The following is an 18,756-nucleotide window of genomic DNA, read 5'->3' as shown; positions in this document are numbered from 1 at the left end:
CTTTATGGTCCAACTCTCACATCTATACATGACTACTGGAAAAACCATAGCTTTGACTATCTGGACCTTTGTCAGCAAAGTGACGCCTCTGCTTTTTAATACACTGTCTAGGTTTGTCATAGCTTTCCTTCCAAGGAGCAAGTGTCTTCTAATTTCATGGCTGCAGTCACCATCTGCAGTGATTTTGGAGCCCTCAAAATAAAGTCTGTCACTGTTTCCATTGTTTCCCCATCTATTTGCCATGAAGTGATGGGACTGGATGTCATGGTCTTAGTTTTCTGAATGTCAAGTTTTAAGGCAACTTTTTTATTCACCTCTTTCACTTTCATCAAGGAGCTCTTTGGTTCCTCTTCATTTTCTGCCATAAGGGCGGTATCATCTGCATATATGAGGTTATTGATATTTTTCTTGGCAATCTTGATTCCAACTTGTGCTTTCATCCAGCCCGGCATTTGGCATGATGTACTCTGCATATAAGTTAAATAAGCAGGGTGACAGTTTCAGCCTTGACACACTGCTTTCCCAATTTGGAACCAGTCTGTTGTTCCATGTCTGGTTCTAACTGTTGCTTCTTGACCTGCATACAGATTTCTCAGGAGGCACGTAAGGAGGTCTGGTATTCCCATCTCTTTAAGAATTTTCCACAGTGTTTTGTGATCCACAGAGTCAAAGGCTTTAGCGTAGTCAATGAAGCAGAAGTAGCTGTTTTTCTGGAATTCTCTTGCTTTTTCAATGATCCAACGGATGTTGGCAATTTGATCTCTGGCTTCTCTGCCTTTTCTAAATCCAGCTTGAACATCTAGAAGTTCTTGGTTCACGTACTTTTGAAGCCTGGGTTGAAGGATTTTGAGCATTACCTTGCTAGCATGTGAAATGAGTGCAGTTATGCGATAGTTTGAACATTCTTTGGCATTGCCCTTCTCTGGGATTGAAATGAAAACTGACCTTTTTCAGTCTTGTGGCCATTGCTAAGTTTTGCAAATTTGCTGGCATATTGAGTGCAGCACTTTCACAGCATCATCTTTAAGTGTTTTAAATAGCTCAGCTGGAATTCTATCACATCCACCAGCTTTGTTCGTAGTAATGCTTCCTAAGGCCAAATACATAAATACTTTAAAAATAAAAAAAACAAAGTCTCTTCTTTAATAAAACACAATTGTCTTTACATTCTTTACTGAAGAAGCTTTACTCATTTCCTGGAGTAGAAGAGTGAGTGCAAAGGAGGCATTGTCCCTTTGCGGGTGTGGGTCCCTTACAGGTCCTGTGTCCATTGTGGCTCATGGTTTTCTATCTCAGTCACTCTGTCTAGGACAATCATTCCCTGACTCAACAGCCTGCCCAGGGCGTACTGAGGTACAGGAGCAGAGGCTCCTGCAGGCGGAGCTACAGGGTAGGGTCTTTGCACCTGAACTGAGGAATCTCATAAGGCCTTTCTGGGTCTCCAACTCCATTTGCTTGGAATAGACACCAAATTCCTACCACTGGGTTTGGTTTTCATTGACACTGTTTTTCCTTTCTCCTTTCTGAATTGGGGATGCATATGCAGCACTGCTCTCTCCCTACTAATTGCCAATCCTTGAAGGCAGTAGGGGAATGAGAAAGAAAACCATTTACTAAATGCTTACTTGTTAAGTGTTAGACAAAGAGCTAGCACTTGACAAATGGAATGCCCTGTAATCCTGTGAGGTGTGGGTAATTTTAAAACTCCTGTGAGATGAAGCGATTTTTTTTTTTAATCCCGTTTTACAAAGGAGGAAATTGAGGTTGGGGAAGTTAATGAACTTGCTGGTCTACATAGTTTGGAATATTGTTGGCTGCAAATTAATAGCAAACTAAGCTTGAACTATTTCAAACAACGAAAGGAACTTATTGGCTAAGCAGTAGATGCAGCAGATTTTAGGGACAGCGCTATCAGGATTCTGGCTCTTGTGTCTCTACGTGATTCTCCAGATTCTGCTTTCCTCCAGACTGGATACCCTCCGAGCAACAAAAAAGGCTGCCACAGCCTCAGGCCACATATCTGCATAACATACCAATCAGGGCAAGAAAAGCTCCTGTCTTCTCAACTAAGAACCAAGTCCTACAGCTCCTTGGATGAGACTAACCAATTACCATGAATGACTGGAAGGCTCATGCCCATCCCTTAACCATGGCCTTATGGATGAGATTATATTGTAAGGCCAGGGCTCTGATTAATCTTACCCCAAACACTAGGCTGCTACAAAATTAAATAACTGTTATAAAAGCAGAGAATTACATTAATCAGATTTCCATAGAGAAATGACTTGATAGAATTGGATGTGCCAGGGGTCTCTGTGCTCACCTTCACAGAGAAGAAGGACTGGGAGGTGTGAAGGCCCCTCTTCCACCCATTCTGATGGACCAAACTGGTGGTTGAGTAGACGAAAGGAAGTGATGGTGGTCATTTCCGGTTTGTGGAGGTTGTGGCAAAAAGCCAGGTGGAGAACTTTTTCCTTCCTCCTGAAAGATATCGCGAGAGGCTGTTATACACAGAGAGACTTTGTACTGTTGGCAATAATGTTAGCCATTACTCTTTCCCTCCACATTTGCTAGAGAGGCAGAGTAAAGGATTGAAGCATTAGTAAGGAATTTAAGTTGTTGGGTTTCTCTGAACATGACCCTGAGCTTAGAATGAGCCACGTGGAGTTCTGCGTTTTATTCAGGGTATATAACAAATTGAAGCAAGGTATAGTCAAGAACCAAAAAAGAATAATATGGACACAAAGTGTGTTCCAGTGGTTTAGGAGCTAGCTGTGGGCTGCAGGGAGTGGGAAAGACCTGGATTTGATACTGTGGAAGGCAGACAATTGGGTTAATTAAACAGTCAAAGTAAAAAAAGTTGGGCCTTTGCAGAGAAGGTAATATGGCCTCTGTGGGGATCAACCAGAGAGTCTGTGTTGAGAGGCAGCAGGCTGAATGGTTATCATAAAAACTAGCACTTACTGAGCACTTCATATGTGCCCGACACTGATCTAAATGCTTGACATGTTTTAACTCATTTTAATCCTCATGGAGGTATAAAAGGTTAACTGATTTGCCAGAGGTCACACAGCTAGTAAATGGCAGAGCCAAGATGTACAGGCAGGGATGCTGACTTTGACTCACTCTCTTAACACTATACGTGCTCAGTTGCTAAGTTGTGACTGACCGTTTGTGACCCCATGGTTTGTAGCCTGCCAGGCTCCTCTGTCCATGGGATTCTCCACGTAAGAATACTGGAGTGGGTTGCCATTTTCTCTTCCATTATACAGACAGGGCCCAGTCAGTGGAGCTATTCATGCTCACCGGGCAGAATTACTCGTTAGAGGAGGAATCCATGGAAAGCAGAAGTTTAGACACGAGTCTTGTGAGGGTGCAGGAAACACACCCTCCATGAGGTGAGGAGGGAGGCAGAGAGGTAAGTCAGCCTCAGGGCTGAGGGGATGGTGGTGGAAATGTGCATGCGTGAGCAGACTCAGCGCTTCCCTGAAAACTTGGGAGAGGCGGCCTCAACACCGAGACATGGTTCATCAGATCTGTCTCACCTCACAGGGCCCTGAAAACCAGGTCCCTGGATGTCAGCCTTGGATGGATAGACCGTAAGGAAAGCCCACAGATGACGCACAGTCTGGGCCAGGGAAGGAAAGGAGAGGGGCCTGTGCATAGCTGGGGGGCAAGAGGAGACCATGGGGAGGGGCGCTACCAAATTCATCCCTGGCTTGCAGATTCATCAGAACAACAGGATGTCTGCAGCCCTGAACACGTAACAGCAGAAGCAATGACCCCATTGTGACTACAGCTCCACGGAGAGAACAGAAACATCTGCCCTTAAGTGAAAAAGAGGAGAAGCAGAAAGAAGCACAGCAGCACTGATCCCGTGTGGAAGCCTTAGGCGCTTGTGATACCAAGCCACTTGTTTACAAGGACACAGACATCCCAGGATGTGCACGGGAATGCCTCAGAAGGGTGGAAGGGGAGGGAGGGAATGCAGATGGGGCTGGAATGGAGGAGAAAACAGCCAAGACCTCGCCCAAGCCAGACAGGGGACTGGCGTGGGTGGATAACGCTGGTGTGGGTTGAACTGGGGAGAGGGTGGCCGCAGCCCCCTTGTGTCCCTACGGCCAGTGAGGAGAAAGGGCAGAGGACAGTCTTGGCAGCCTGCTCGCCAAGCCCAGGCCGAGCTGGGGGAAGTACTGTGGGCAAAGAACCAGCTTCCTTTGTCTTCCCTGCTTTGGGCACTCTGGAAGGGCATGATGAGCAGCTCCTGGGCCCAGTTTCCTCATCTGTGTTTGGAGGGTTTGCGCTGCCTGTTTTCCAAAGGCTCCTTCCATCTCGGAAACTCTGGTCCTCCCTCCAGCCCTGCCCAGCCCTTCCGGAGACAGGCCGTCCCCTCACTTCCCTGTCTCTGAGCCTTTCCCAAGTGTAGAGTCAGGCTCAACGCATGCTGTCACAGTCCGTGAAAATACGGTAGATCCCACCATCACCCCTCAAGCTGATACAGAAATTACAAACACATTTTTGTAGAAGTTATAATGTGTTGGTAATGCTGTGTGAGTCTGCTTGATGCTTGAGGCCATAAAGCTTCATGCTTCTCTAAAAGGAGTTAGATTCAGTGACTGAAATGAACCATGCCAAAATGTGTGTGTGTGCACCACATTTTTGTGTTTGTGTATTTGTATATGTGTGTGTATTTATATATGTGTTTATGGGTATGTGTGATGTATTCAGCCCAGCATTTCCCATGATGTACTCTGCATATAAGTTAAATAAGCAGGATGATGATATAGGAATCACAAGCTGGAATCAAGATTGCCAGAAGAAATATTGACAACCTCAGATATGCAGATGATATCACTATAATGGCAGAAAGTGAGGAGGAACTAAAGAGCCTCTTGATGAGGGTAAAAGAGAAGAGTGAAAAGCTTCCTTGAAACTCAACATTCAAAAAACTAAGATCATGGTATCCAGTCCCATCACTTCATGGCAAACAGAAGGGGGAAAAGTGGAAAAAGTGACAGATTTTCTTTTCTTGGGCTCCAAAATCACTGTGGACGGTGGTTGTAGCCATGAAATTAAAAGATGCTTGCTTCTTGGAAGAAAAGCTATGACAAACCTAGACAGTGTATTAAAAGCAGAGACATCACTTTGCTGACAAAGGTCCAGATAGTCAAAGCTATGCTTTTTCCAATAGTCATGTACAGATGTGAAAGTTGGACCATAAATAAGGCTGATCACTGAAGAATTGATGCTTTTGAATTGTGGTGTTTGAGAAGATTCTTGAGAGTATCTTGACAGCATGGAGATCAAACCAGTCAATCATAAAGGAAATCAATCCTGAATATTCATTAGAAAGACTGATGCTGAAGCTGAAGCTCCAAGACTTTGGCCAACTGATGCAAAGAGTTGACTCACTGGAAAAGACCCTGATGCTGGGAAAGACTGAGGGGGCAAGAGGAGAAGGGGGCGACAGAGGATGAGACAGTTAGACACCATCACTGACTCAATGGACATGAGTTTGAACAAACTCCAAGAGGTAGTGAACGACAGGGAAGCCTGGCATGCAGTATATGGGGTCACAAGAAATCAGATACGACTTAGCGACTGAACAACAAACAAATTTGGAGGCAGATTACTTGTGGAGTAAAAAGTATATTACTTGTGAAGCACTAGAAGAGACCCTGAGAGTGGAAGAGGGCGTAAGCCAGGTTTCTGTGGGAGCTGGTCAGGTTCTGTCTCCATCAGGAAGCTGGTCACACAGGTATAGTCAGTCTGGGAAAAATTCATCAACCTGTACACTTAGGTGCACTTTCCTGTATGTATGTTATGTTTTAATTAAAATTTTCTTTTTATCTATTAATCCCAAACTCCTAATTTATCCCCACCCACTTCCCTTTACTGTAAGTTTATTCTCTGTGTCTATGAGTTCATTTCTGTTTTGTAAATAAGTTCATTTATACAATTTTCTTAAATTCCACATACAAATGACATCATATGATATTCATCTTTCTCTGTTTTACTTCACTTAGTACGATAATCGGAGAAGGAAATGGCAACCCACTCCAGTGTTCTTGCCTGGAAAATCCCAGGGACGGGGGAGCCTTGTGGGCTGCCGTCTACGGGGTGGCACAGAGTCAGACAGGACTGAAGCGACTAAGCAGCAGCAGCAGCAGCAGCACAATAATCTCTGATTACATCCATGTTGCTGCAAATGGCATTATTTCATTCTTTTTTATGACTAATATTCCATTATATGTATTTATTCACACACACACATACCACAGATATACACCATTGCATATAAAACAGATAAATAACAAGGACCTACAGTATAGCACAGAGAACTATATTCAATACTTTGTTATAATATTTAATGGAAAAGAATCTGAAAAAGAATATATATATATATATATATATATGAGAAAGAATATATATGTTTTCAGATACACATATCTGAAGCACTTTGCTATATACCTGAAACTAACACATCATTATAAATCAACTATACCTGGATGCCTGGCCAGCCCTCCTAGCCTCTCTGCTGTCTGCCAGCCTTGAATTTGGCCCCTAAAGGAGGGAAGGTCTACAGGTACTTCATCATGTGGGTCTGTCTGTGCAGAAGTTGAGCTCACTGCTGCAAACTTGCATTTTACTTAGGATTTGTTGCCACCTGTTCTGCCTAAAGAGGCACGTAGAATAAACACTGTGCCTTGTTTGGGCTGTGACCTGGAAACTCAGGCTGCCAGTGGGAAAGGCTGGGTTGGTAATTTCGGAAGAATAAAGTGGATTTGGGGCAGCAGGCGGGGTGGTGAGAATGGAAAGGGGGAGATGGAGAGGGAAGGAGAAACAGCAAGCATGAGAAAGCAGGCCTGAAGTGGGAGTCGGCCTTGAGTTTGTGCCTGCTAAAGGCTGAGAGAGGCCTTTAGCAGGGTGAGTGCCGAATTCCACAGGCGAGGAAAAGACTTTAAGCAAGGATTAAAATAGGAAGAGAAACTCATAACCTATGTTTGTTGTACCGGAATGAGAAGCTTATACATGGAGTTATTAGTTTGCACCGGTGTAATTGCCTCCGGCACCGTGTAGGGCAGGAAATCGCAAAAGGGAGGGAAGCCCTCCCCGCAGAGCCTCTCCGGATAACCCAGGCCTGCCGAGGAAGGCGAGGGGAGGTGAGCAAGACACCGTGCTCGGCCTCCTGCGGGTCGGGCAGTGAGACAGACGGTTCAGGGGTCGCTGCGAAAACCCACCACGTGCTTATGGCTCTTAGGACTCAAAGTCCTTTCAGAAGCGGGGCCCAGCCAGGCTTCAGAAGTCCACCAGGGCCCCCGTTCTGGGCGCCCCCCTGCCGCCGCTCACAGGCTTGGAAAGGGCCTTGGCCCCCGGGCGTGAGCGCTGGGGAGGCCCCACCCCGCCTGCCCGCGCGCTCCCGCCGCAGCCCCGCGCCTCCCCGTCCGCACTCGGGAGGATGCTCCCCCGGATCCCACTACTTTGGGGCTCTGTTCTCCCTCCTCAAACTCTTTTTCTCCCCTGGCCTAGTGGAAGGAGCTAGGGAGGCTGCTGGAAGTTTGGGGTTTGGACATGAAAGGAGACTACTTTTCCAGGGGCAACAGAGAGCGAAGCGTGGAGCCAGCCCAGCCCCCCTGCCCCGTTGCCACCTGTGCCCCTGACCTGGGCTCGGCTCACTGCCGGTGGGTGGGGAACGAGGTGAGAGCAGGGCCTGCTTCGCTCCAGCCCTCTCAGGGTTACCGCTTGTTGCCAAAACCCAGAAGTTGATGTTCCGCTCTCACTGCTTCCGGTCACTCCTGCTTTCTGGAGGCCCTAAAATTCAGCGACACTGGGACGGGTCAGCTTGGGAGGCTGCTGCGCAGGTTTTTACTCTCACGCAGAACTCCTGCCTGGAAAATCCCAGGGACGGAGGAGCCTGGTGGGCTGCAGTCCGTGGGGTCGTGAAGAGTCGGACGTGACCGAGCGACTTCACTTTCACTTTTCACTTTCATGCATTGGAGAAGGAAATGGCACCCCACTCCAGTGTTCTTGCCTGGAGAATCCCAGGGACGGGGGAACCTGGTGGGCTGCTGTCTATGGGGTCTCACAGAGTTGGACAAGCCTAACGTGACTTAGTAGTAGTAGTAGGATGCCTTAACATGACTTTTATGGTCAATTTTCCATGACCCATGATTGAACATCCTCCTTTCCAAGAACCTGGGCCATGGTGAAGAAGTGTGTTTATGTGTGTGTGTGTGTGTGTATGTGTGTACATACATGTACATGCGTGTTTATATGTGATTGTGTATAGGAGTGTGTGTGTATTTATGTGCATGCTAAGTCGCTTCAGATGTGTCCAGCTCTTTGCAACCCCATGGACTGTAGCTCTCCAGATTCCTCTGTCCATAGGATTCTCCAGGCAAGAATACTGGAATGAGTTGCCATTCCCTTCTCCAGGGGATCTTCCTGACCCAGGGATTGAACCTGTGTATTTTACATCTCCTGCATTGGCAGGTAGGTTCTGTACCACTAGCACCACTTGGGAAGCCCAAGTGTGTATATATGTGTGTATGTGTATATATATCTATATATGTGTGTATGTGAGATGTGTTAGTGACATACGTGATGTTTGACTCTGCTAAACCTAGCACAGTTTCATTCATTCCAATGTTTACTGAGTTCATACCTTGAACTGGGTGCTGCTTTAAAACTTATGAACCAGAAATGAGAAAAGCAGTTAATTTTGGACTTCATGGAGTTTCTATTCTAGTTGGAGAGAGAAAAAAAAGTACTTTAAAAAATTAAGGGATGAACATGAATCACCCATAGGTGCACAAACAACAAAATTCTGTAAAACAATAACAATTATCTTTCAATTAAAAAATAAATTAAAAAGAAAAAGAAAAAAAGCAAAGATTCCAATTAAAAAAAAAAAATAAGGCATGAGTTCTATTGAGAAAATACAGTGGGGAGGGCGATGAGGGGCACAAAGATGAGGGGGTTGGTGTTAAACAGGGTGGGTTGGCGAGGCCTCACTGACTGCACTGGAAGTCCCTTGTTTCAATATTTTCAGCCCTCCTGCCCCTTCACCAAATGTATGGATGATGGAGATTAAGTCCATAGCCCAAAACCTGGCCATCATCTATCTGTATCTCCAAAATAAGATGTGAATGATCTCAAATCCCCAAATCACAAAGGCCCAAGCCTGACCTGTCAAATCAGCAGAAAGCTCAGATTTTTATTGAGCTTTCCTCCCAAAATATTCCTGAGAATCACCAGAATGGATTAGACTTGTCTATCAGTCAGCTTCTGTTTTGCCTGCCTGTGCCCATCCACCAGGAGAGGGGGTCAGCACAGGTCCATGGAGACTAGGGACGTCCAAACCTGCTTAGCCTTCACCTGGCCTAGCAGGCAGCTAGCTGAGGTCCAGCTGACGGTCAGGAGAAGCCCTGGAGAAGCTGGATTCACGTTCTTGTCCACATTCTCCTTTGCCACTCCTGCTGATCTCTGACCATTTTTCTTAGCATCAACTTCCTTTGGTCTGGCAAGCACATCCTTTCAGCTTCCAGGAATGGGTCACCCTGCTTAAGTAAATTTCCTCTCAGGACTTTTTTTTTTGTTTTAAATACAGTTTGATTTCATTTGGGAACTTGTTTCATCAAACATGATCAGTTACTTGGGAACCTCTTCTCCAGTCCTGTGTAAATTTGTGAGTGAGGTGGGAGACACAGCCCAGCTCCATCTGGCAGCATCGGAGACCCAAATGCAGATGAATACATTCAGGGAGTGGTGGGAGTCTCACTTCTCCTCCCACAGGGCCAAGCCAAACAAGGACTGTCACTGACACACACAGGCAGAGTTACGTATACGCTGTGTTTGTAAGGGAAAACAAGGGAACTGATTTCCATAAATTATTGGTGAAAAATTTCCATTTTGTTAACATTTGAAATGTTCAAATAAAACACAAAAGAACTCATCATTCAAATTTGAGCAAAATGTCAACGTTTCACTGTCTTGCTTGAGATCTTTTATTTTATTTTTTTATGTTTTTAAAGCAATAAAAAGTTGGTATTCCAGGGCAGGGGAAAACCCACCTCATGGTAAGAGAGTAGCATGTGCCTCCAGGGGGAGAAGACATCAATGGTGTCCCTCTTTGGAGAGAGGCTACCACACCACCTCATCTCTCAACTCCTCTTTCACATTCAGTATTTCTTTAATTTCTTTGTTTGTTTCTTTAATTCTATTGCATTCTGGGTGATTTCGGCAGGACTATCTTCCTTCTCACTAAATAACTAAATATCTTTGTGACTTCATCCAATCTAAATTAAATTGCATCTATTAAGAAACAGAGACATCACTTGGCTGACAAAGGTCCATATAGTCAAAGCTATGGCATTTCCAGTAGTCGTGTATGGATGTCAGAGCTGGGCCATAAAGAAGGCTGAGTGCTGAAGAATCAATGCTTTTGAATTGTGGTGCTTGAGAGTCCCTTGGACAGCAAGGAGATCAAACCAGTCAATCCTAAAGGAAATCAACCCTGAGTATTCATTGGAAGGACTGATGCTGAAGCCAAAGCTCCAATATTTTGGCCACCTGATGCAAAGAGCCAACTCTTTGGAAAAGACCCAGATGCTGAGAAAGATTGAGAACAAGAGGAGAAGGGGGCAGTGGAGGATGAAATAGTTGGATGGCATCACTGACTCAGTGGACATTAATTTGAGCAAACTCTGGGAGATAGTGAAGGACAGGGAAGCCTGGCATGGTGCAGTCCATGGGTTTGCAAAGAGTCAGACATGACTTAGCAATGACAGGTTTTTATTTTTTTTTTTAATTTTTAGTGACTTTTAAAAATTTTTGAGATTTCTAATTGATTCTTTTCCCTATCCACCTATTCTTATTATAGCATAGCCTATAGTTTTTGTTTAGTGATTTCTTCTTAATTTTCATAGATTTTAGTTTTTGTTTCTTTTAATATCCTAAACACAACTATTTTGAACTAAGAAAAACATCAACCTATTTGAAAGAGATTTGTATTCTCAGAATGATAGGATTTGCTGAAGTGTGAAGAATAACTTCTAGGTTTTATAACTTATTTAGATGGGGATAGGAAACATGGAGAAATGCCAGGTCTGTGGGAGAAAATTATGAGTTCTGTTTGAAGTTTGAAGCCCTTCTTCAAACAGTTGGACAAAACATAATTATTGATGTTAATTTTGAATACAGAATAGGAGAAATAGAAATAGTCCACAGGATAAATTTTAGTTATTGATCCAAGGATTATTCAGTGGCTATAATCTCAAGCTCTATTTTAATTATGAGCTTAAAACTTTAATTCTTCTGTGAGCAAGTGAATAACCATACTCTTAGCAACTTTTATACTATTTTCCTTATAAATTTGCCATTTTTACTTCTGAAAGTTAAAGTATTAGTAGCTCAGTTGTTTCTGATTCTTTGTGACCCTATGGACTGTAGCCGGTCAGGGTCTTCTGTCCATGGAATTCTCCAGGCAAGGTAAGAGTGAGTTGCCATTTCCTCCTCTAGGGGATCTTCTGGACCCAGGGATCAAACCTGGGTCTTCTGCATTGCAGGCAGATTGCTTCTGGACGGCCCTGGACCATCTGGGCCGTCCAGAAAGCCTAAATATTTTATGTTTCAGTCACTGGTCATTAATTCTTGATCCAAATCCCTGTTCCAGAAGTATTGTCACATGATTAGGAATGGAAGTGAGGAAATTAACAGAGAAAATGAAAGTTTAGATGAAAGTCAGATCCCAAATTCATATCTTTTGGTACCTTATCACCCACCTCTCTCTTTCTCTGCATATCTGATTATCTTCTCACCTTTGAGCTGCTGTCTCCCTTCTCTCTATTGTTTATCTGCCGTGCTTGTTCTGGCCCAGATGGGAACCAGAAGATTTGATCTTGAGCACAGAGTGGGCTGATCGGATGATGGAGGGGTGGGGATGCTGCAGAGTGGTGGTGAAACGTGCTTCTAGGGATGACCAGTGCACTCAAGAGGCAATTCTCCCCCAAGTGTACTGCTGGGAGGTACATTTGAGAACTATTGCAAGAGAGATTAGCATTCCTGACTTCAGTTCTATAGGCCAGGGGTCCGCAACCTCCAGGCCTTGGGTCAGTACCTCCTGTCAAATCAGTGGTGGCTTTAGATTAGAAATAAGTGCCAATAAATGTAATGTGCTTGAATCATCCTTAAAACATCTCCCCAAGCTTGGTCTGTGTAAAAAATTGTCTTCTATGAAACCGGTCCCTGGTGCCAAGAAATGGGGAACTGCTTCAGGCTAATGGCAATATAATTGAGAATCAGAAGCTTCATCTTAAGTTAATAAAGGAAGATGATGCTTCTTCAGAAGTACTTGGTAAATATTCATTGAGTGAATGAATGAAGAAACAGACTTAGAGAGATTAAGCAACAATAAAACAACAGCAGACTACTCAAATAGTGGTGATATGTGGTCTCCATCCTTGGAACTGGAAACAAAAGATTATTTTCCAAAACTCACAACAGAACTCTTTAGTAAGTGACTTGCAAAGATGCAGGCCTCAGAGGTTGGAGGTCACCTACTCCACCCTCTCATTTCAAGAGTGAGGAAACCAGAAGCAGAGAGGTTAAGTGTGCCTTCTTCCACGTCATGTGCCTGCTTAGTGGTGGCCAGGTCTGGACTCACTGATCATTCCTGTTTGGCCTCAGGTTTCTCTCTGGGGCCTGAAGCAGTTATTCGTCAGTCAGTCACTTGTTAACTCACTCATTCATCCCCCCCAGATATGCACCGGGAGCTTCCTTTGTGCCAGTCTCTACCCTCTGTGCTGGTTGTGGGGTGGGAAAAAAGATAGGTGTAATTCCTGCTTCTGCGGACCTTACCATCTATTGAGGAGACAGGCCACAAATAAATACATAAACCAAACCAACAGACTGGTGAAAAGAAAAGGAAAGAATCAGGGAGTGAAAACTGCTATGATGAAAACAGGATGTGGAAAAAAAACGAGGCCTGTTTTAGTTTAAGGTTAAAGGAGGGTCTTGTGGGAGCTGCATATAAGAAGCTTCTCAGAGAAGGACAATTGGGGGCTGTCCTGAGGAAGAGCATTCCAGGGCTGAGGTCCTGAGAGAAACACGGGCTCGGAGAGCCTGAAGAGCAGAGAAAAGAGCAGTGTGAGGAGGGAAGGGAGGGGTAATCCATGTTATTGAGTGGGACACTCAGATCAGAGTTGTCAAACCAAAGTCTTAAGGCTATGCAGCAAGCTGGAGATTGATGATGGTATAATGTGGTGGGGAGAGGGGAGCAGGACAGATGTCTCGAAGCCGCAACAGAAACTGTAAATTTACATGAGACAAGCCTGTCCAGGAATGATTAGAATGGGACCTTGGGGTTCTGGGTAACATGGTTTCTTTTTTTCCATTTCTTTAGCATTTCCAATTTTTCTTTAATGTGCTTCTTTGCTTAAGTGGCAAAACTGTATAAAATAAATTACAGCTGATGCTTTAAAAAATTTAAAAAAGGACTAAATTTCTGGGTGTCCTAGAATAGATTCGAGTTAGATTTTTTTTTCACTTAAATATTTTAAAATTGCATTTAGTACATAGATTTTCAAAAATCAAATAGTACTTAAGAACATGTTGAGAAAGAGCCAAAATGCCCTACACTTACTCAATTCCAAGTTCCATTCTCCTGAGGCAGTCACTTCAGGTTTCAGCCTTGTTTTCTTCTGGTGTTCATCTCCAAATTTCTAGATAAGATGGCTTTATTTTTATTTCTTGATTTTTCCATCATTTTAAGAGTTCCTTTGATTTCTCTCCTATGTTAGATTCCACTTTCCCTTGGTTCCCATATTGGTTTGCTTCCTTGTTTTACTGGAGCAAAGCCTTCTAGAACTTTAACAAACAGTGAATGCAAAATGAACTTGTGTGCGTCAATAAACTTTCATTCTGGACTCACGTTTGATTGATAGTTTGGCTGGGTAGAAAATGCTACATAGGAGATACTGTTTCTTCAGCATGTTTGAAAGCATCCTCCACTGTCAGTGAAGTTTCACTGGGGCCATTGAAAAGTATGATGATATTCTTGATGCTTTTATATGTACCTCTTCCTCCTGCTCCCTGCACCAAAGCTGTTAGGATCTTCTTTTTATTCTTATTCTATTGAAATTTCACCCATAATGACTCAGGATGGATTTTTATTACTCATTTTACTGGGTATTCAGTGGGCCCTGTCAACTGTACAGGGCCCACTGTACAAGGAACAAACTTGTATTCCTTAATTTGGGGAGTTTTTTGTGTTATTTCTTTAATAATTCCTCCCTTTCCTGTTTTTTTCTCTTTTTTTCCTCCTTTTGGAATTTCTGCTGCTCAAATGTTGGTTGATGTTCGCATATTCTTTTCTCTGCAACTTTCCACCTTTTTGTTCTACTTTTTGGAAGAGTTGCACAACTTTATTGTCGATCCTTTCTATTGAAATTAAAGTTTGTAAATGATCTTTTTTGGGTCATTTCATTTCTTCAGACACCAGTCATTAGAGGACTGTGGACTAGGACTTAGAGTGGGAGTGATTACAACTCTTCCAACTCTGGAAGCTAGAATTGTAGGAGCTAAACAAGGTGGCAGGTTATGGGGGACGGAGAAGGAACTCACTCAAGGAGGTTTTCAGCTAAGTTTTGTGTCTCCAAGGCCAGCTCCGTTTCTCCAGAGGGAAACCTTCCAATCTTCTGGGATAAAAAAAGGATAGCTTTCTGGCTGAGTATGTTGAGAGATGGAATCTGGGTCTCATTATTCATTGCACAGATTTTTAACCAGTCTTCTAGTATTCATTCTCATCCTCCACCCCTGTATTCACACGTAAGTTGTGCCTCCAGTCTCTGAGGCTTTCCAGGGGCCTGCATATCTGTAGACTGACTTGTTGGTTCTCCAGCCTTTCTTGTTCTTCTACAGGAACCGAGCAAAGACTGGAAACTGAGTCCTAAGCAGTCCGTGGCTCTCAAAATACTTTAACTTACTAAATCATGTTATTATGAACACATTTTGAAGAGTATATTTAACATATACATATAATAAAATCATAATAATGCAATGAACTCATGGATTTACCATCCAACCACAAAAGGTAGGAGATTGTTAACACTGGTGAATTTCTTCTGAGATGGATTGTTTCCTGAATCATAGATTCATTCATTAATTCTCTTCATGAAATCTGTTCAATAACATTTGCATTTCTTCTGCTCTTTTTTCTTTTTCTTTTTTTCTCACTTCATCTTCCACTTTTCTTAACCTCTGCTCATATTTTCCATCTCCTGTCTTTCTTGCATGTAATTTACCTCAGTGTATTTTGGCAACGGAGTTTGTCAGAATGTCTAGTCTGTCATATTGCTAGAAAAGGAAGTCCCAAATCCCATCCATATGGTTTCTTTCTTGTAATGGTTCATTGACATCACTGGTCGGCTGTCAACAACTTTTCTGGTTTTTTGCTTTTATGATTTTAAACATTTTCAATTCCCTTTCTGTCAATTTAGAGGAATTCCAGGAGAAATTTGAGATAAACACTTTGGTTCAGTCTAAAGTGTTTAAATTGAAATTGGTTAGGATTCTTTTTTAGAATTGTGTAGTACTGCATCAGGAGGTCCAAATTTTTTTTTTTTTAATTTTTATTGAAATCTAGTTGATTTACGGCATTGGGTTAGTTTCAGGTATGCAGCAAAGTGATTCATGTATATATTTATCTGTATCTGTATGTGTATGTACATATATTCTTTTACATTCTCTACATCATACAGTAGGCTATACAGTAGGCCCTTGCTTGTTATCAATATATAGTGCATATATTTTAAAACCAAGCTCCTAATTTGTCCTTGCCACCCCTCCTCTTTGGCAACCATAAGTTTGTTTTCTATGTCTGTGAGTCTATTTCTGTTTTGCAAATAAGTTTATTTGTATTATTTTTTAAGATTACACAAATAAGTGGTATCATATGATGTTTGTCTTCTGGTTGACTTCACTTAGTATGATAATCTCTGGGTCCATCCATGTTATTTCATTTTTATGGCTGAGTAGTATTCCATTGTATATTTATATTACATTTTCTTTATCCATTCATCTGTCCATGGACGCTGAGGTTGCTTCCTTATCTTGGCAATTATAAATAGTACTGCTATAAACATTGGGGTGCATGTATCTTTTCAAATTATGTTTTCCTCCTGATATATGCCCAGGAGTGAAATTGCAGGATCATACGGTAGCTCTACTTTTAGTTATTTAAAAAAAATCTCCATTCTGTTTTCCATAGTGAATGTATCAATTTGCATTCCTACCAACAGTGTAGGAGGGTTCTCTTTTTCCCACAACCTCGCCAGCATTTATTCTTCATAGATTTTTTGATGATAGCCATTCTGACTGGAGTAAGGTAATGCCTCATTGTGATTTAGATCTGCATTTCTCTAATAATTAGTGATGTTGAGCATCTTTTCACATGTCTTTGGCCATCTGTCTGTCTTCTTTGGAGAGATGTCTATTTAGATCTTCCACCCACCATTTTTTGATTGGGTTGTTTGTTGTTTTGATATTAAGCTGGGTGAGTGTTTAGTACATTTTGAAGATTAATCCCTTGTTAGTTGCATCATTTGCAAATATTTTCTCCTGTTCTGTAGGTTGTCTTTTCATTTTGTTTGTGGTTTTTATTGCTGTGCAAAAGCTTTTAAGTTTAATTAGGTCCCATTTGTTTATTTTTGTTTTCATTTCCATTACTCTAGGAGGTCTAACTTTCTTTGAAAAAGAAAAGAAGTCTCCTGATATAGTCATTTAATTTACTTTTTGCTTAGGTGAAATTACTGGGACAAACTTCTAAGTGGCATTACAAGTGCTCTCCTTTAGCATTCTCTATGGTGAAACACCTTGTGGAGGGAAGGATTTGTTCTGAGACTTATCTAGATGGAAACCTTCACTTTGAAAACATATGTTTTCATTTTATAATATAGTCGTCTTCATTAAAGTACTGAACAATGCAAGCTGGTATAGAGACAAGGAGATACCAAAATATTCACATGAAACCCATTGTTCTCTTTGTCTTTGAAGGAAGATTGTGTCTTGAAATGATCTCTTCTTAATTTGGGTGACTGGTAAATCGTCCCTCTATTGCATAATCACCGCTGGGTACCTGCTGGGTTAATAATTGATGGATTTCACAAATTCTTCGAACTGAATGTATGTTTGTAAGCCTAAACCCTGGGTATGTGAAGTGTGCAGTATTTCACTGCAGGATATTAGTGCGGGGCAGTTTTATATCCATATCCAAGCCACACCCACTGCTTGCTTTGTGAGATAAGTATCTGCCCACAGAGGCCAGTCCGGGGCATCCCTCTGCTGTGAGTAGGGAGAGTCCTTTCGGGCAAGGCCCTGCCCCTCGGCCCCGCCCCTCCTGGCCCCGCTCTTCTTCTCTGACGTGCAGTCATCTGTCTTGGAGCACAGGCTCTAATTACCTCTGCCATTAGTCTGCCCAGCAGGACTGCAGATGTTATTAATGGTCATGAAATTATCCAATGCCTTTCAAAACTCCAGACCCAGTTGATGTTTGCGCCTGTGACCCCTCACGGTACTTCATTTCTTTGTTCATTTTGCTGCTGTATTGAACCTTAACCTTGAGCACAAAACAAAATTTCCAAGAAGAATCTCACTCTCCATTTTTTTTTTTCTCACCTCATCAGCCCCCTAATTCCCTATTTGGGGCTAAAACTCAAAACTTTGCCTCTTTGCTAGATTGTGTATTTGCAGGTAACTCTTGATTATAGGTATGTCCAATTCTCCCCAGCCCCTACCCATCTCATAGATCTGTTGTCAAAAATTAAAAAGAACTTGTTCCTCTTTATTATGGAATCAATATATTTTCATGGTTAGAAAAATTAGAGACATGCTGATAAACAGAAAGAAGAAGAAAAATCCATAATCTCACCTTCCAGAGATAAAGACTGTTACAATTTTATGGTCTATTTTTATAGACTTTTCTAGGCAGATGACTTCCCTGGTGGCTCAGATGGTAAAGTGTCTGCCTACAATGCAGGAGACCCGGGTTCGATCCCTGGGTTGGGAAGATCCCCTGGAGAAGAAAATGGCAACCCACTCCAGTACTCTTTCCTGGAAAATCCCGTGGATGGAGGAGCCTGGTAGGCTATCATCTATGGGGTTGCAAAGAATTGGACACGACTGAGCGACTTCACTTTCACTCACTTTCTAGGCAGATAGATAGACATGGGATGATACTGTTGTGCTGTTAATAATAGCTGTTTGTTGACTTCTTATTTGTTCAGATTGATTTTCCATGTATTAATTCCCTGAATAATTTCAAGAATCCTATGAGGCTCAATTTCCATTCTCATTTTGCAGTTGAGGGGAAACTGAAGCCCGGAGTGGTTAAAAATATTGCCCAAAGCTTCATAGCTATGGCAACCCACTCCAGTACTCTTGCCTGGAAAATCCCATGGATGGAGAAGCCTGGTTGGACACGACTGAGTGACTTCACTTTCTTTCTTTCATAGCTATTTCAGTGGAAGAGATGGGATTTGAACCAATGAGTGTGGCACTAGGCTCTGAACTCTTAGATGATATGTTACACCATTATTTAACCAGCTTTTAAACTTTAATAAACTCTCAATATCTGTTCCTGTTACTCTTGGTCCACCAGATGATTTTGATTAATTTTGAAGACAATTAGAATTCAAAAGATGAATATGCTGAAATTTTAAAAGCCAACATTAAACTGGTTTTCCTTTCCTTAGCTTTAGT

The 18,756-nt window shown here is 42.5% G+C and overlaps 1 non-coding gene across 1 annotated transcript; it reads left to right on the top strand.

The window, feature by feature from the left end:
* The first annotated feature begins 17,992 nt into the window (after positions 1-17,992).
* Positions 17,993-18,064, top strand: TRNAC-ACA (transfer RNA cysteine (anticodon ACA)). Its single transcript has one exon. It is a non-coding gene; the product is annotated as a tRNA-Cys (tRNA).
* The last annotated feature ends 692 nt before the right edge of the window (positions 18,065-18,756 follow it).

This window comes from Dama dama, chromosome 5 (genome assembly GCF_033118175.1).
Source record: "Dama dama isolate Ldn47 chromosome 5, ASM3311817v1, whole genome shotgun sequence".
In the NCBI taxonomy this organism is placed as follows: domain Eukaryota; kingdom Metazoa; phylum Chordata; class Mammalia; order Artiodactyla; family Cervidae; genus Dama; species Dama dama.
This window is presented reverse-complemented; position numbering and strand designations above follow the sequence as displayed.